Genomic DNA, 17,026 nt, shown 5'->3' with positions numbered 1-17,026 from the left:
AAAGAAGAAAATTAGGGGGATGCCTCAATAATCACATTGTATATGCATAAGGAGGAATTACTAATGTTTGAAAAAATACTTAATATGTTGATTCAAATAGTGACAAAGATTTAGTGGAGAAAAAGGAAATTAATAAATGTAACATCTAGGATGAGAAAGTCAAATAAGATCATTTTTATGTATTAGGATGAACAATAAGAATTTATCATTTTTGGACAAAAATTTTTGAATATTAAGAACATTTATATCAAATTACAGGAAGCTCCAAATAAACCACTTTTTAGTTATCAGCATTAATAGGATAAATTAACAAGATTATTAGAGACAAATCATTACATAATAAGCAACTATATTTATACAACAAAATTCAGTTCAAAAGAATAATTAGCCTATGTACTCCCACAGAAACTGCATGAGTGTATCCGTGAATACACTTGACAAGAGAACAGTGTTTCATGGAGAAATGTACTAAACTTTGCTGAAAAGCACTAATGAATTTAAGATACGTGAAAATTTAAGATAAGTGAAAATGTAAAGACTAATTCAAGTTATTGTATACTAATTTATACATCCATAAAGAAGTAATTTTACTTTAATTTTACTTCTTTACTTTATATCCATAAAGAAGTAATTTTTGGAGTAAATTTACTCCAAATCCCAATGGCTTCTTAAAGAAACTGACAAACTAGCTCAAAAATTTTTAGGAAATAAAAGACCCAAAACAAACTCATTATTCATGAATGAAAACATAAATGAAGATAATTCATGAGATTCAAAAGTTTTTCCAAAAGGTTTAAACTTTTTTGTATATGCGTAAAATGTTTCAGAGAATTTTGGATTTAACTGGATATAAAAAGGGGCAGAATAATGAGCTGAACTAATATGCTTAGAAAAATCCATTCACATATGGAAAGTTTACAAGTAACCGAATGTCACAGCAGATGAGAACAATGATCAAGCTTTTGCTGTTTCTGGACAATTGTACCTATGTCAAGTACCAGTGTAATTGGCTGCACATCAAACTAAACAAAATGTCTAGTATATAACATATTAGAAAAAATAGGGAAAAGTATTTTCTTACCACTTAAAAGGAAAAGATCATTATGAAAAATAAGAGAAAAAAACAGTAGCACACTCTTGTAGAACATTTTAGTGAATGTTATTTAAGATAAAGAACTTTTTTTCATAAAGGAATTCATAATTAGAATGAAAAAAGACAAATGACAAATCAACAGAATATATTACATGTAATTGAAAACTGCTAATGACTAATACACTGATAAAATATTGTTTAAAAATGAAAAATAAGAGATAAAGTGACAAAAATATCAAAAAATATTTTTCAGAGAGGATGCTTAAATTAAGTAACCATATGAAAAGGCTAAAAACGTTGCAATATTAGCAAAAGAGACTAAGAGACAGAGACTGGGAAGAGAAGAAGCCAAAAGTAAAATCATGGAAGGTCAGAAAGAAAAAAGGAAGGAAGCAAAGGAGGGAGGAAGGATATGAGGACAGTCATCCCTCACTATGTAGCAGTTCCCTCACTGCAGCTTCACTGAATTGTGGGCTTTTAAAAAATTATATAATTCTGTACGGCAGAGTTTTTGCTCTATCGCAGGATTTGTGGTATACAGATATTTATATAATATTTATTATTTTAATTATTTTTGTTTAAAAATATAAAACAATATAAAACATGAAAAATGTTAATTCAAACATAGTTAGAGAATATTAAATCAAAATAAATACAGTATGTATTTCATCAGCAGATGAATACCTCACTGTACACAATAGAAATGTTGTATGCCACTACCGCTTGCACAAGTTTGTCAATGTGAGATTGTACATCACACACTATTGGCTGATGGAATGGAAGGCAACCAACCACAGCACTGTGTTGTGTATCCTGGGCGCTCATTGGCTCAGTGATCCTACCATGGGTCTGTTGCTCTCTTGCGCTGTGCCCATACATTCCGCATCTCTCTTTGTTCACTTCATGAGTACTCATATAGAATTGTACAAATTGTTAAGATTACGTAGGTTTAAGAGCATATGAAATGTTTTTCAGAGGGTGGGAAAGGTTAATAGGAGAGTGGGACAGGTTTATAAGAATGTGGGAAGGGTTTATAAAGCCCTAAAATCCTCTACTTGGCGGATTTTCACCTATTGCTGGGGGTCTCTGGAATGTAACTCCCGTGACAGGTAAGGGAGCATTAGGAAAAAGAGTGCACACATTTGCTGGATATTGGGAAGAAAAAGGAATCATAACTGTTATGTGTTGCTTACAAATGGACTATGAATGGAGATTCAAGCGTTTTGGAAAAGAGAGTTTTACCGTCTGAGGAAAGCCACATACTCATCACTCCTGCCAGCTTTCTGTAGAGACTCACCCCGGAGAAGTTTGGTCTCCGTGTGCACAGAGGTACACAGCAACGTCCACAGCAGCGATATAGGGTGAATTTGAACTGACCAAATGTCCATTCATAGAAAAAAAATGAATAAATAACCTTTGATATATCCAAAAGAGTAAAATTACATGTAAAACTGTTCCATACTTGAAGATGAAATGGCCTATAGTTCTTTGAATAGATTGATTTTGAAGATAAAATTTTACAGGGGAAGAGAACAAACTACAAAAAAAAAATCTAAAGTCTCCTTGCAGTTAGTTGCACGAAGTGGTCATAAGGCAAAATTTATATGATATATATAGAAACAGGCATATTTGTTTAAAAATGCAGGCAAGATTAATACAAAATAAAGATTGATAAAAATTTCAGATAAAATTTTCTATCTCTGTTGAGGATGTGAAAATTCCATACACTCATATGTACACATATATACAAACAACCACATAACAGAACTACAATGAATTGGTAACTTTTCTTTTAAATAACTTTCAGAAATTATATAGTTTAGACAACTCATAGTGGATGCTTTAATATTCAGTGTATTCTTTCTGTGTTTTTCTTTTTGTTTGCAGTGCATAATGATTATATCCCATGAGGAGTTGAAAAGTGTACTTAACACATCTTAACTCTGTCTTCCTTCCCACTCCTGTCTTTTCTTCTCTCCATCTTTGATCCCTTTTCCATTCGAAGATCTTTCTACTTCTTATTAGTTATCTTTTATTTTAATCTTTATTTATACTTTGGTGTTGCTCATATAAGAGAAATCGAGTGATATTTAAAGCTGTGTGTGTGATTTATTTCAGTTAATATTACGTTTTCAATCTGCATCTACTTTGCTACCAATGACTCAACTTTATGGTTGTTTATGACACAGTAGTACTCCATTGTTGTAAACATCACATTTTCTTCAACCATTCATCTATTGATGGACATATAGACTGCTTTCAAGATTTAGCTGTCATGAACTGTGCTGCTATCAATATGGGTATATATGTATTACTGTACTGTGATATTTTTAACACCTTGGGGATGATACCTAGGAGAACGGCTGAGGAGAACAGAATTTCTATTTTTAGTCTTTTAAAAACTGTACAAAGAGCTGGCTGTGGTGGCACACACCTGTAATACCAACACTTGGGAGGCAGAGGCAGGAGGCTCACAGCAAGTTCGAGGTCAGCCTGGGCTACAAAGTGTGTTCAAGTCCAGCCTGAACTTCCCAGCAAAACCCTGTCTGACAAAGTCAAGAAAAAAATTTTTACAAAGAAAATAAGAGTATGAGCCTTATAACCAAAAGTTAAGATATTCCAACTTTAAAAGGTCTGGCAGAAATCTAGTAAAAGTGATAGCATGATTAAAATAGTAACACAAAAGTAGGATGGAATGGACTCTACATACAGATTGCCGTTGTGACAGTAGAGTGTTCTGTAGCACCTAGTGTGCTCCTGTGGGAGAAAGAATAATGCCTAAAGGGTGTCAGGAGCTTCCAATAAAGTGAATATCTCCTTTCTGTTTCTCTGTCTCTCTTTCTGTCAACATTACTCAGTTTGATTTAAAGTTTTGTATTTCTGATAGTTACTGGTTCTCTTTTCTAGAAAAAAAATTAAAAAGAAGTATACAAACATCCTCAGTTTTTGATTTTTTTTTTCCCAGTACCAGGGATCAAACTCATGACCTTGCACTTGCCAGGCAGGTGCTGTGCTGCTGAGCTAAATCCCCCGCCCCTATCGTCAGTTTTTGATAGAAAAGAGATAGGCTCAGTTTTGAGTCTCATTCCTCTTAGTTACTTCCTCCCTTCATTATTCATGGCACTTTCTTTTCTCAGTATTTTTCTTGCTTTGGTGGTACTCTTATGTGTCAGGAAGTGGAGCTCAGTTACTCAGACTAAGCCCTTTATTTGCACATCTTAGATTGGGTGCTTTCGAAGGCAGAGCCTGATACCAAAGTCAGCACGTTCCTTCGTATTAATGAGTGCAATTTCAGGTAAGTCAGAGGGAGAGAAAAGGAGAATAAGTTATGGAAGGATGAAGTCCGTATCTGAAAGGAATTAACTAAGCTTGTTATTAAATTCTTCCACAGGACCTACTTTTGAGAAATCATAAAAATCTCAATCTCACCAAAGTTGACCTGAGTGGAAAGAGAAAGAAATATTTATCTCTATCCTATTCTCTATGGTCAGAGGTTTTATTTCAAGGGACATTAACTCTCCAACTTGGCCAGGTTGTCTGATCATTGATGCCCTCTGAGCTCCGTGGCATCCTGTGCCTGAGCCCTAGGCAGATCCCGAGGAGAGGACCACAGAAGGCAGGAGTAGAGAGGAAGGTGAGAACAGAAGACAGCATCATGAACCCAGTCACTGTCAGCTTTTCCAGGTAAGAAATCAGTCAACATTTCTGTAGGATTCGTTGTTGCAGAGTTCAGTGGGGTGAACCAAATGGTAAGCGTCTTAGAAAGACGAGGAGCTAAAGTTAAAGAAATGCCCATGGCCCTTGCAGAGCTCACTGGCCAGTTTGCTTTCTGGTAGGAATTTGGCCTGGGTGTTCACTTAGGGAAAAGTCTCTGAACACATACACACACCTTTATCCTTACAGGTTGAGGACATTTTTCCCTGGACTTACAACCTACTTTGTAGGTACTACTGAAAATATCTCTAGGCTTATTGTTTTAAATAATGAGATGTGCATTTTCCTATGCTCAGAAGTTCAGAAAATCTTTGAATATCCTAATGGTAGGCTTCAGACAAAACACTTAAAATAGCAAAAAACACGTAAGCAAAGTGATGAACATGTAAAGGTGTTCAGCAGATACTTGTTCACTTATACTATATCATATATAATACATATTACATTTTATGAACTATGTCTGAAATTTGAAATGCTCTAACAAAATATTGAAGATTTTACTTCCTGGGAATATTTAAGAGATATAGCAGCTGTACTTAGTAAATTGCTAAGACTTTTTCTTTGTAATACATTAGTTTCTAAAAGGGGTAAAGATAATCTTAATTAAACCTCTCAATATTTGAGTTAATTGTAACTCAGGTGTCAAACAAGAGTAAGCTCTTGCCATGCAGATACTACCAGCAGTAATTGATGCTTGAATTTAATTTCTACAGCCCGTATCTAATAGCAGAAGTGTATACACAGCTGTAAATCCATAAGCAACTGTTTGATTGAATGTACGTCATTATTTATGCACATTGCAGCTCATAGACTTCAATATATTCTCTACCTGAATTTTTAATTAGTCTATTTAAGTCAGCATGGCTAGCATCACTTTTGAGAAGCAATGCAGAATGAGGGAACCCAGTGCGTGAGCACTCGATACTATATTCACAAAACATAATTGCAGTAGTATTTTCCATCTATGAATCTACTCGTTGTACCAGAAGCTTTCTCCCCAACACTCACACACTTCCTACACTTCCTTTGAAAGAAGCAGGAATGCTTGGTACATAATCCCTCCCAATGATGAAATCCAACCTGAGCAACCAGAAGATGTGGTGTTATGTGAAACTCTACAAAACATTGTCTGCAAATGGTAACAGAATTAAGAAAATGAAGGTAACCGTTTGTGCCACTTGTGAGGGATGCATCCTTCTTCAGGGTTCACAGTTAACAGCAATTGACCCACCTGTGACTCGAGCTGTCTGAATACTTCCAAAATGTATCATTGTCATTGAGAGAATTAAGTTTAAGTTGATGTTAGATTTAAAAGTTATAGAAAATTTCCTTATTTTGTTCTGTATTGTACTGAGAAAAGAAAAATATATTCTTTGGCCAAAACCAATTTTGAATTTGTATATAGTCTTCCAATAAAAAAGAAAAAATAAAATTTTACATCACTGTTTTTTTCTTTTTAATAAAAGTTGCTGAAAGTGGCAGTATTGACATTTGGGTTTTGTAGAGTTTCAGGCTGTGTGTACTACACAAGTTTTCCAGCCTCCTCGGCCTGTATGAATCAGGGCATCTCAGCAACACATGACCTGCTCCACTCGGGGGAGAAACTGCCCCAAACATTACCAAGTATCACCAGCATCAAATGTCTCTGCCCAGGGATATGGGTCAGTGGCATAAGCACCTTCCTGGCAAGCATGAAGTCATAAGCTCAATTCCCAGTACCAAAAAAATCCCAAATGTCTCAACTTTGAGAATCACTGATTTATAATAAAGGTCTACAACCAAATGTTATTGTTCTTTTAACAGCACAATTCTTCCTACATAATCCAGGAATGGGGGCTATAAGTTATTATGTACAATAGTTGATAAATTTTTCCACTTTTACAAAGAACTTTATTTGCAGGTCTATTATCTAAGCAGTGGAAGAAATGCTGCAGCATCTGATTTCATGATAGTGTAGACTGCAGGAGAGAAAAGAACCAGGCTGGTTAATACATTTTAACTATTTATTCAACAATCAATAACATTCTATATATAAAATACATCCACTAATTAATTCTGATCGTAAAGAAGGTCAATAATATTGACCATGATTTTTCCATTCTGCTTTGAAGCATATAAATACAGGAGATAGCATGCAATTTTGTCTATCACAGAAGTATTAAATTAAATGCTTAAATTTCTATATTGATTTTTAAAAATGAAATGAATAATTATAAATAGAAATATTTATAACATATAAATAAATGCTTCGCAGATCAACAATAAATATCTGACTAACTTTGAAATAATAGTTGACATCACTACATTGGGAGAGTAAAACTTATGATGTCATTTTTATTTAATATTGTCCTTCAAACTTTTAGCACTGAAATCAGATATGAAGTCATATAAGAAAAGATAATAAAATGGAAGAAGTACACAACAAGATGAGACTCAAGTAGTAAATTTAGAAAAATAGATGACAGTAGTACTCAAGAAGCTGAGGAAGGAGGATCACCAAGAGTTTGAGGCCGTTCTGGGCTTCACAGTGAGTTCAGGGCCAGCCTGAATTACACAGTGAGAACCTGTTGCAAAAAAAAAGAAAATTCCTTTCGGTAACAGTAATCAACATAAATGCATAATACAACATTTATAACAGCAACATAATATAAACTAGGATAAAATATATGTTAAAAATTACAACAAAATATAAACTAAATAGAAATAAAGTTAAAGAGAAGTACATTAATCCTAAAAAAAACAATAAAGCTGCTGAGTTATAGAAGAAAATTTTGAAATGAGGATATTATTTTCATGAATAAGAAATCTGAAAAAAATGCAAAAAATTGTTACAACAGTAACTAGTATATATTAAGTACCTTTTATATGTGATGAATGATAAATATTCTATGTAAATTTTCCTAATAAACTACAAAAGTTTTAAAGTTCCTATCCCAGTTACTCTCTCATTGCTGAGACAAAATACCCAACATCCAAAGTTAAAGGAGGAGAGGTTTATATAGCTCACAGTTTGTGGAGGTTTCTGTCCATAGTTGGCTGGCTCCAAGGTAGGGTGGCATGGGAGAGGAGGCATAATTCATGGCACTGGAAGAGACAAAGCTGACAGGAGAGAGAGGGAGAGCAAGCCTCTTTCTGTCCCTTCCATTGTATGAAGTCTACCAGGCCTAGGGAGGGTGCAGCACTCACACCCATAGTCCCTGTGTTAGAGCATGCACCAAGCAGCCACTTTAGATTCAGCCACCTCTGAAAAGCCCTCCTCTCCCTGCCTGCATGGGGCTGTGGGGGGACATCTAGGCAGAAATCATAATGGCTGCTACCATGATGAAAACCAACTTTGGAGAAGCAAACATAAAGTTACAAAGTGGAAGAACCACTCTGTGAAATTAAGCCAAGTATGAGCACCTGTGCATTCCTTTATTGTTTCTGTGTTAATTTTAAGGTTAAGATACCAGGAAAGAAGCAAGTTTTTTTTTACTATATTCTGTATAAGATATATTTGGATTTTTTTAATATGAAGATGATGAATCATAAATGTACAGCCCACTTGTGATGAATGTATATATAGCAGGCACCACACTGAACTTTTAAAGACTCTTAAAATAGTGGTTGTGGTCTTTTTTTTTCCTTTTCATATAATGATTATTTTGGAACTACATTTATTATAAAAAGTTCCAAGTTAATTAAACACAGATCAAATGAACATAGAATAGAGAGGTGAATTAAAGACAAACACCTAATACTCATATAAATTAGGATGAATTTAAGACTTCATTTGCGCATTTCAACTTGTCAGAATACTGCATTTCTTCCTACATTATTTCAGCTGCAATATTTAACTATAAAATTTCCAAATATATGCATCTATAATGAGTAACTATTCACATATTGCCTTTATAAATGTTTTTTATTATCAAACTGTCAGGTTTATAAAAATAATTAATGAAATGAAAGAAGTGGAGGATTGCATGAATGATTTCATATTTCCAGGGAAGAACAAAACTCTGGATTCACATGTCTTTGCCCTATCTTCAAAATATGTACTCCTCCAAAGAGGGAGTATTTAAAATAACAGTAATTATTTAGAAAATATAAGAAAAATATCAATAAATTTTATATAATAAATTCTTCCAGGAATATTTCTGTCTATTTTATTTTATTTTATCTTATTTTATTTGAAACAGAGTTTCACCATGCAGTTCATGCTAGACTTGAACTCACTTTGTAAACTAGGATGGCCTTGAACTCACAGCAATCTTCCTGCCTCAGTCTCCCAGGTTTTGGGATTACAAGTGTGGGCCTCTACACTCAGCTTCCAGGAATATTGTTCACTTTAATGTGATCATTCTATAGTATACGTGACTGTTCGGATGGAATATTAACTTGGTTGACTTTGTCATCTAACCAAAGAGATTGTCGCATTTATGTTTATATGCAAGATACTTGTATTAAAGTACCCAGAATTATAAAATTGTCTTTGTCTTTATTTGGAGATGAAGTATGATTTAAGGGGATGTCCTTGGGTGTTCAAATCGACAAGGGGTGGGATGCAGTGCTTTGGGTGGAAGGTCAACTTCATTGTCTCTGGGATCTACCAGGGGGAGGACATGGAACACACTTCCGGTTATGTCTGGACGGGTCCCAGATGCACGGCCTTGGATATTTGTGTGCGCCCTTCCCTTTCCTCGTGGTCCTCTTCCCTACTCTGCTTCCCAGCCACTGCGAAAGGAGCAGTTTTGTTTCTCCTTGTGGTTTCTTGGTGACGTTTCCTTCCCAGGGTCCGTTGATCTGAGACTGAGACACCCAGCCAGTTACCCTGGTTCTTCCAGTTTTGGGTGTCAGCGATGATGTTCACTAAGTCTAAAGAGATACACACAAGTAAGCATCTTTCACTTTTGGAGGGCTTAAGAAATATTCTAAATATTCTGTTTAAGTATTGAATTTAAATATATTTTTTCTATGTTAGCTACACAGTAGATTAAAATAACTTTGCATTAACTGACTGAAAAACCAAAACTTGCATTTTACCGAATTAAGTAACAAAATGCTAAAACGTCGGTATTATTATGGCGCTTAACTGTAGTTGCCCTTTCAAGGTAGAGACGATGTTTATGAAACATAATTAAAAATTGGAACAGAGCTGTAGTAGAGTCCAAATAACGGTACAATCAGAATTTACGTCAGTCTTATCATCTGCGGTCGTTAGCAGTTTAGATGCCAGGAGCGTGGACGCTGAAGTAGGACAGTGCCCAGCACGACTTAGGCCCTTGCAGCCACTGAACACAAGATGCGAATGCAAGACCATAATGTGGTCCTCAGCACTGAAAGTGCGGTTAACTTGTAACACTGCAGTGTGCCGATGTCCTCCGTGGAGAGTCGAGGAGAAGTCTGTGTTCTTCAGTGAGCTCTCCGTAGTCAGCAGGAAGGGCGCTTCAGTGACTGAAACTGGTAACGGACTCTTCTTTGTGAGGCCGGTGCTTTCTGTCACGCCAACCACTTGATACGACTATAGAGGTAAACTGCCCTTTTCCCCTGTTATGATGTTTCTAATCACATAGAAAAACTTCCTAAACATCTTAGTAAAGATCATGTTGTGGTAGTCATCTGCTATAAACATTGAGAAAGTCTATTTTACTGTATTTTTAATAAATTAAAGAGAAACAGTAGTGATTTGTGTTAAATATAAAAAGTCCTCATTGAAGGAAAAAACCAGACATATGCACATATGTGCATGCACATGTACAGTTTAAATAACATGCAAAGCAGTATTGTGAAAAAGTTTCTCATTTTTCCACATTTCTGGATCAGACTTTAGGCATAAGTGAAAAATATTTACTGGTCTTAAAAAAATCATTAGTTCATGGTAAATAGTAGTAGGTTGACTTATTTTCACTTATGTGTGTAATTATGAAAACATAAGTAATTAGATTTTATTTTCAAGTGAATTTGGAATTATTCTGTAATTGGTTTTATATTTTAGAAATAAGTTTAAATTTAGAAAGGCTGATAATGATATTTGCCTTCCATACCTAAGATTGCTTGTCCATGACAAAGTTGGGTCTGATCAACTGATTTCTTAAAATCCTCTTGTCTCTGATTTGAAACCTCAAATAAGAGTAGGCAGAATAGGAACAATCAAACTTCCTAGATCTTTGACACATGCAATTATAAAAGAAACAAAAGTATCTTCTGTAATTAAATTATCATTATATTTTCATGTTAAAATGTGATGTCCAAGTATAAGGAAAGTAAATAATTTCCCCTTAGCTGCACAGTTAGGAAGGGACAAAACTCATCTGATTCCAAGTTCTGTTCTTGACAGAAATATAATTCTTTGTATAAGTTACAAATAAGACTTTGTGACCTAGAAAAATCAAGTTGCTCTTCAAATTCTAGAGAGTAGGAGGTGACTGCATTCGGTTCAAAAAGTAATTCTGAGCCTTGTCATGTGTACACACATTCCTAACACCACCAAGTATTACTGGTTTCAGTATTTCATATTTGCGACTTACATGATAGGTTACCTAACATTTCTTTTCTACTAAGTTTTCATTCCAAACAAAGTATATTTAATAATATAATTGAAGTGTATGTAGCACATTTCTAAAGAAATCCATGACCAGTAAGTTGACAGAAAAAAATAGACATCAAAATTATTCGACATAGTTATCAACGCTGGGAACAGATCAGGTTTTGGAGAGCACCTGACAAGTTGTCCAGGAAATCTTAAGATCAAATTCTACTTATATATCAATTGAAACTTGAACTGTCACCAGAAAGTGGTGTATCTTATACCTATTTGACAAGAGATGAGATTTGGTTTACTATAAGAAAGTTCTAAATTGTCAAGTTAAAAAAAAATGTAACATTGGTCTCCCGATGCAATTTACACTGTATTTCACCACACCACAGACACCTGGGGCAGAATCTTGACTCCCCAATTTTAAAAGACAATAAGAAAAAAATCTCCTTATGGAGCTTTCATCTTTTGAAGAAAAACATTAATTTAAAGGTTTTTTTTGTAGAAATCATTCCTTTTGGTTTAAACACTATCACAAATTCCCATTAATTAATTGCACTTCCTGATTTTACTGTGCATAAATTATACATGTAGTTTAAAAAAACAAGAGACTGAGTCAATATTTATAAAATGTATGCACACCACTGATCCTAATGCTTCCCTAGATGATTCCATAATCTGAAACCCAAATCTCGCTCATTTCGCTTTCACCTGCCTGTCAATTGTCAGTTTAAGCGAATCAGCCATATATATATTTTTTCTATTCTCTCCATGAAAAATGATGGAAATTTTCACATGACAGTTAGTAATTACAGAAGTTCCACGGGGACTAATATTCAATATGCTAGTTGAAGCAAAGTCTGGATACAATTATTGAAGTCATTTCCCAGAGCACCACAGGTATCCTCTCAAGATGAGGGGTGAATAGATTTATTTATTGCTCTCATCATAAACTTCAGTTTGATGAATAAGCCAGTTTGCATCCATGTGAGGCTTTCTCCCATATTAGACTCAGCAACTGCCTATTCTCTCTACCTTCTAATAATAAAGAAGAAATATTTGCTGTCCCTCTCTTCTGGTGGGTAGAAAGTCCTTTCACAGGGTGATATGCCTATTAGATCTATCTTCACTAGTATTTGATATAGGTATAAAAAATTTAAAATAGTCCACATAGGGTAGCTTGTTTGAACAATAAAATAAAAATCAAGACAAATAATAGTGATTAAATTAATATAAATAAAATACTGTTGACAGAGTCTTTTAGAATCAAAATCTAATGTTGACGACCTGGAGCTATGGAGCTTGCGGAGCGATGACATGGACAGTTGAGGTACACATATGGTGGTGTTCCTTTCATTCTCCTGGATGGCATTTTAATTTTGCTAGGTGTTGTTATTCTGATTCCAAGTTATCTCATGAATTTCCAGAGACTAAAAATTAGATGCTTCCAATACAAGCATCTGTATTTCAGGAACTGCCAGCACATGAGGCAAGATGTGTTTTAAAAATCCAAAATTTAAAAAGGCAAAGATATATTAAACCTGTTAAACCAGACTATAAATATGATTTCATGAATAGTGAAAAATTATTCAATAGAATTTTAGTGCCCTTAAATTTATATATGATATTTTCTGTTCATTTTCCTCTATAAAGTAGAAAAATAACTCATTTTTCATCTCTTATCCTTGGGTCATTCTCATCTAAAAAATCGCTAAATACAGATTCTGAGAGGTCACAAAATGTAAAAAGCAATTGAATTTTCACTGGACACCAGAACTCACTTAATTGGACTTTGTGATAGTAGAAAATGCACAGTTCCAGAGACCTACACTGTTCCCCAAAAGGAGTACAATTTTTTTCTGTTTTTCCTTATCAGTTGTGTGAACTTCCACATAGCCTCAATTTTCATGACATTGTTTTTTTAACCTTATTTCTCTCTACCTTCACTGATTACATTTATTATTTTCATCACTACTTCTGCCAGAGACATTTATTTTCCTAGTTGTCATGCTTGGTTTGAGGGCAGATAGTCGGGGTTAGAAGCTGTTGGGGTGTTCAGAAGACACTGACTAAGGCAGGGTTCCCTGATGAGTCAAGCATTGGCCCGTAGGTGCTTTTTGTCGTCATTCAGTGTGTTCCAAGAACCTGGCATCACTCTTGGAACAGAGTAACTTCTCAAGTTCTATGTAAAGGATTGAAGAAGCAAAGAAAGACGCTGGAGTTTGGATAGTAATTTGATGCTTTGGATAATCCATTTTAGTAGAGAACATTGGCCTTGCGCAGTGGCGGGATCCTAGCCAATGAGATTTATCCGAGGTGAGACTATTGCTAACTGAGAATGCTAGGGATGAATAGATAGGAATGTAAACAAGAGTGTGATATGTAAATTTAAAGATAAGGAACTAAGATCGAATTAATTGGACAACATATCATTTGACAGGGAGGCAAAGTAGGCCTTGATTTGGTATTATGAATAAGCTTCCAAGGCAAACTATCTCTTAATATCAAAAAGGCAGTGTTTTTGCCTCCAAGTCTAAACTCTTCCAACTTATACTCCAAGCTATCCCACCACCTATCTACGTAGCAGAGGAAATGGCTCTGTCTTCCGTACTGTTACGAGATCTGGGAACTGGGGAGCCATCGCCGGTTCCTCATCTGTTTCAAGTAGCATGCCGTGACTGTCAGTCACAGAGCTTTAGCTTTCTAGGCTCTTCCAATACGCATTTCCTTAAATTTCCATCCTTACTCTGTCTTGTACAAACTCGTTTACACTTTAGAAAGTGTCCTTCTCTGGAACCACTTTGGTCTTGTTCTAAACTTACTCTCATGCTAGGCAAAGGTACATTTCTGCACACAGATCATCTAACTGCAGCGAGTCCCTACTTGAGAAAATCGCAGTGGACATCTCTCTTGCTTTGCATGAAGGAACAAGAGAACCCACCACTGAAACACTTTCTAGTAGGCCCTACCTGATTTCCTTCGGCTCCAACAAACACTCCTACCCCCTCTCTTTCCCCAGCTTTACCTGCTTTTCTTTATTCCCTCCCACTTGCCGTAGTTCCCTGCAGCAGAAGAGCAACATTTTCCCACCTTCCTGGAAATCTCTCCCTTCCTTCCTGCTGCCTCCTTTTTCAGTTATATCTTGTGAGATGAATGATTTTCCAGTCTGCTCTCAGCTTCTCATGGAAGCCTTTCATAGTCCTTCTTGCCAGGTTGATTTCAGCCATCTGCCCTGTAAAGAACAGGTCACAGTTGCCCGTCCGCAGTTATTCATATAATTTCTTCAGTGTTGTCCACCTTACTAGCTACAGCAGCAGTGCTAGGATAGGAGGCCCCATGTGCTGTCAGAGACTCTATCTTATCTCTTGCTGTGCATAGAGAGGCTGGAGGATATTGTCTTCTTAAATTATTTGGAAAAACAAACAAAATGAGACAGGAACAATAGAGACAAAGTGAATTTAGCCACAGACAGAGTGGCCTAGGTATGAACTCCAGGTTTAGGTACTAGAAGCAGGTCATTGCAGCACTTTGGCAACAGAGGAGATGGTGACACCTTTAACAGCAGGAGCCCTGTGGGGTATTAGGACATGGAGGACCCTGACATGAGAAGGACTCATACATTCTTATGGGATCCTAGCTAGTCTTTATGAGAAGGTTAGTCATCGTGTATCCATCGCATACTCTCCCATATATTCCCTCATGTATTCAGCTCTTGCATCAGAAGAAACGTATTTTTCCACATCACTTTTCTGCTTTTTCCCTTTCGTTTTTACGCTTCTTTTCTTGCCATCTGTGCCACTCAATCTTAATTATCAGCTTCGCCAGAGTAAGGGCCCCCTGGAACAGTGAGTCATGAAGAGACGGTACCCAGCAGCGCGTTAATCTGCTGAGGTTCTGGTCGGAAGGTGCTGTGAGGCGCGCGGGCCCAGCTGGGGCAGTGGGTCTCTGGGCCCTCCCTGAGAAGTACATCTGTCCCTGCCCCTGCTCTTCTACCGTGCTCTCAGCCGCCAAGGATGCGCAGCTTTTCATGCCACGCCCCTCTGCCTTGATGTTTCGGCCTGGGGCCAGCCATCCGTGCTCCAAGCGTCCGAGATTCTATCCCGAAATACACCTCTTCCTATGCAAGCCGGACGTTTGATGAGAAGTTGACTCACGCACCTACAGCATCTCCGTTTTGCACATACTTTCCCCAGGATGCCATTGGTCACCTGATACAGACAAGGGGGCCTGCACCAGATCTCAGCAGTGCCATGCTGTGTACTCTAACGCTGTGACCTATATGACCCTATTTTCTTTATAGAGTACTCAATCTCAGCGATTGTGAACGGATGGAGAACGATAGAAAGGGACACTGGTAGGGACACGAAGAGTTTGTGGACAGGGACAGCAGTTGCTATTCACTCCAACAAAACCTAAATATACTTGCATGTCAAAGAGCTTAATTTAGGAATTAAAAATCAGTGCACAATGTAGGACGAGCAGTATAACATCACAGCTAACATGGTAGGTAAGGATAAAGTCCTACTGAATTTGAAATCACTAATAATTAAGCTATTTAATGTCGGTTAGGTTCTTACATCATCTTAGAATGTTCCAAACGTTTCACATAAATTCATATGTTTAATTTTTATCACAGACTTACAAGTTGCATTCTATTATTCCCACTATGGTCATGAGGAAAATAAAGTGCAGAGAACTCTAGGCAGCAAACTCTAAGTTCTGCAGATATAAAGTGAGTGCCACTCCATTAAAGCCATAGCCTTGAAAGTGACACTAAGGAATCTGGGTGTCATGATGACACTACACAAAAGGAGCCACAATAGGAGGACAGTAGATTGTTTCTTTGGCCCAGTATTTTTCGCCCCACCTGGCCACAAGCTCAAGAATTTTTAAATCTCAAAACAAATCCATGGATAACACGCTACAGTTTTATCCTTCCTTCACAAATAAGTCAGTGTTTTGTCAGGCAAAGACGGTACTTTCTTTTCTTGAAATGTTTTAAATTTAGACTTTATTGAAACAAGAAAATTGAATGAGATTTACCCTTTTAAAAAAATTTAACTGTACAACACCCTAGTTTAAACTATAGGCTTAGCGCTCTACAGCAAATCTCTAGGATTTGTTTATTTTGCCTAACTACAAGTTTACATAAATTGAACAGTAGAACTCATTTCTCTTCCTCCCTAGCTCGTGGCAATTTCCATACTCCTCTCTCATTCCAAGAGTTTCACTATTTTGTAAAGTAAATGGAATCAGGCAGTGTTTGTCATTCTGAGACTGACCACCATCGGCCATCGAAAGCTGGATCTCCTAGCTAAGCTCACTACTTCACAGGTAGACATCAGATTTCTGTAGGAAAGAGGTATGTCCAGCCTCTTTGTGCAAGCCATTCGATATCCTGCCCGTCCCAAAGATATTCCCCTTAAAATTTGGAAAAGGTCATGTTGGCGCAGAACAATCTCTATAAGAAAAATGAGAAATGTTTCTTCTTAAAATTAGCAATTAGAGCTGAGAGTGGTAGTGTATGCTTGTAATACCTGCACTTGGGAGGCTGAGGCAGGAGGATCATTGTGAGTTTGAGACGAGCCTGGGCTACAAATTGAGCTCAAGACCAGCCTGAACTGCATAGCGAGACCCTGTCTCAGAAAGACAAAAAGAATTAGCAATTAGAGAGAGAGAGAGAGAGAGAGAGAGAGAGAGAG

The sequence above is a fragment of the Chinchilla lanigera genome, unplaced genomic scaffold (genome assembly GCF_000276665.1).
Source record: "Chinchilla lanigera isolate Chin_1 unplaced genomic scaffold, ChiLan1.0 scaffold00046, whole genome shotgun sequence".
Lineage (NCBI taxonomy): Eukaryota > Metazoa > Chordata > Mammalia > Rodentia > Chinchillidae > Chinchilla > Chinchilla lanigera.
The sequence above is the reverse complement of the archived record's forward strand: the minus strand, read 5'-3'. Positions refer to the sequence as shown.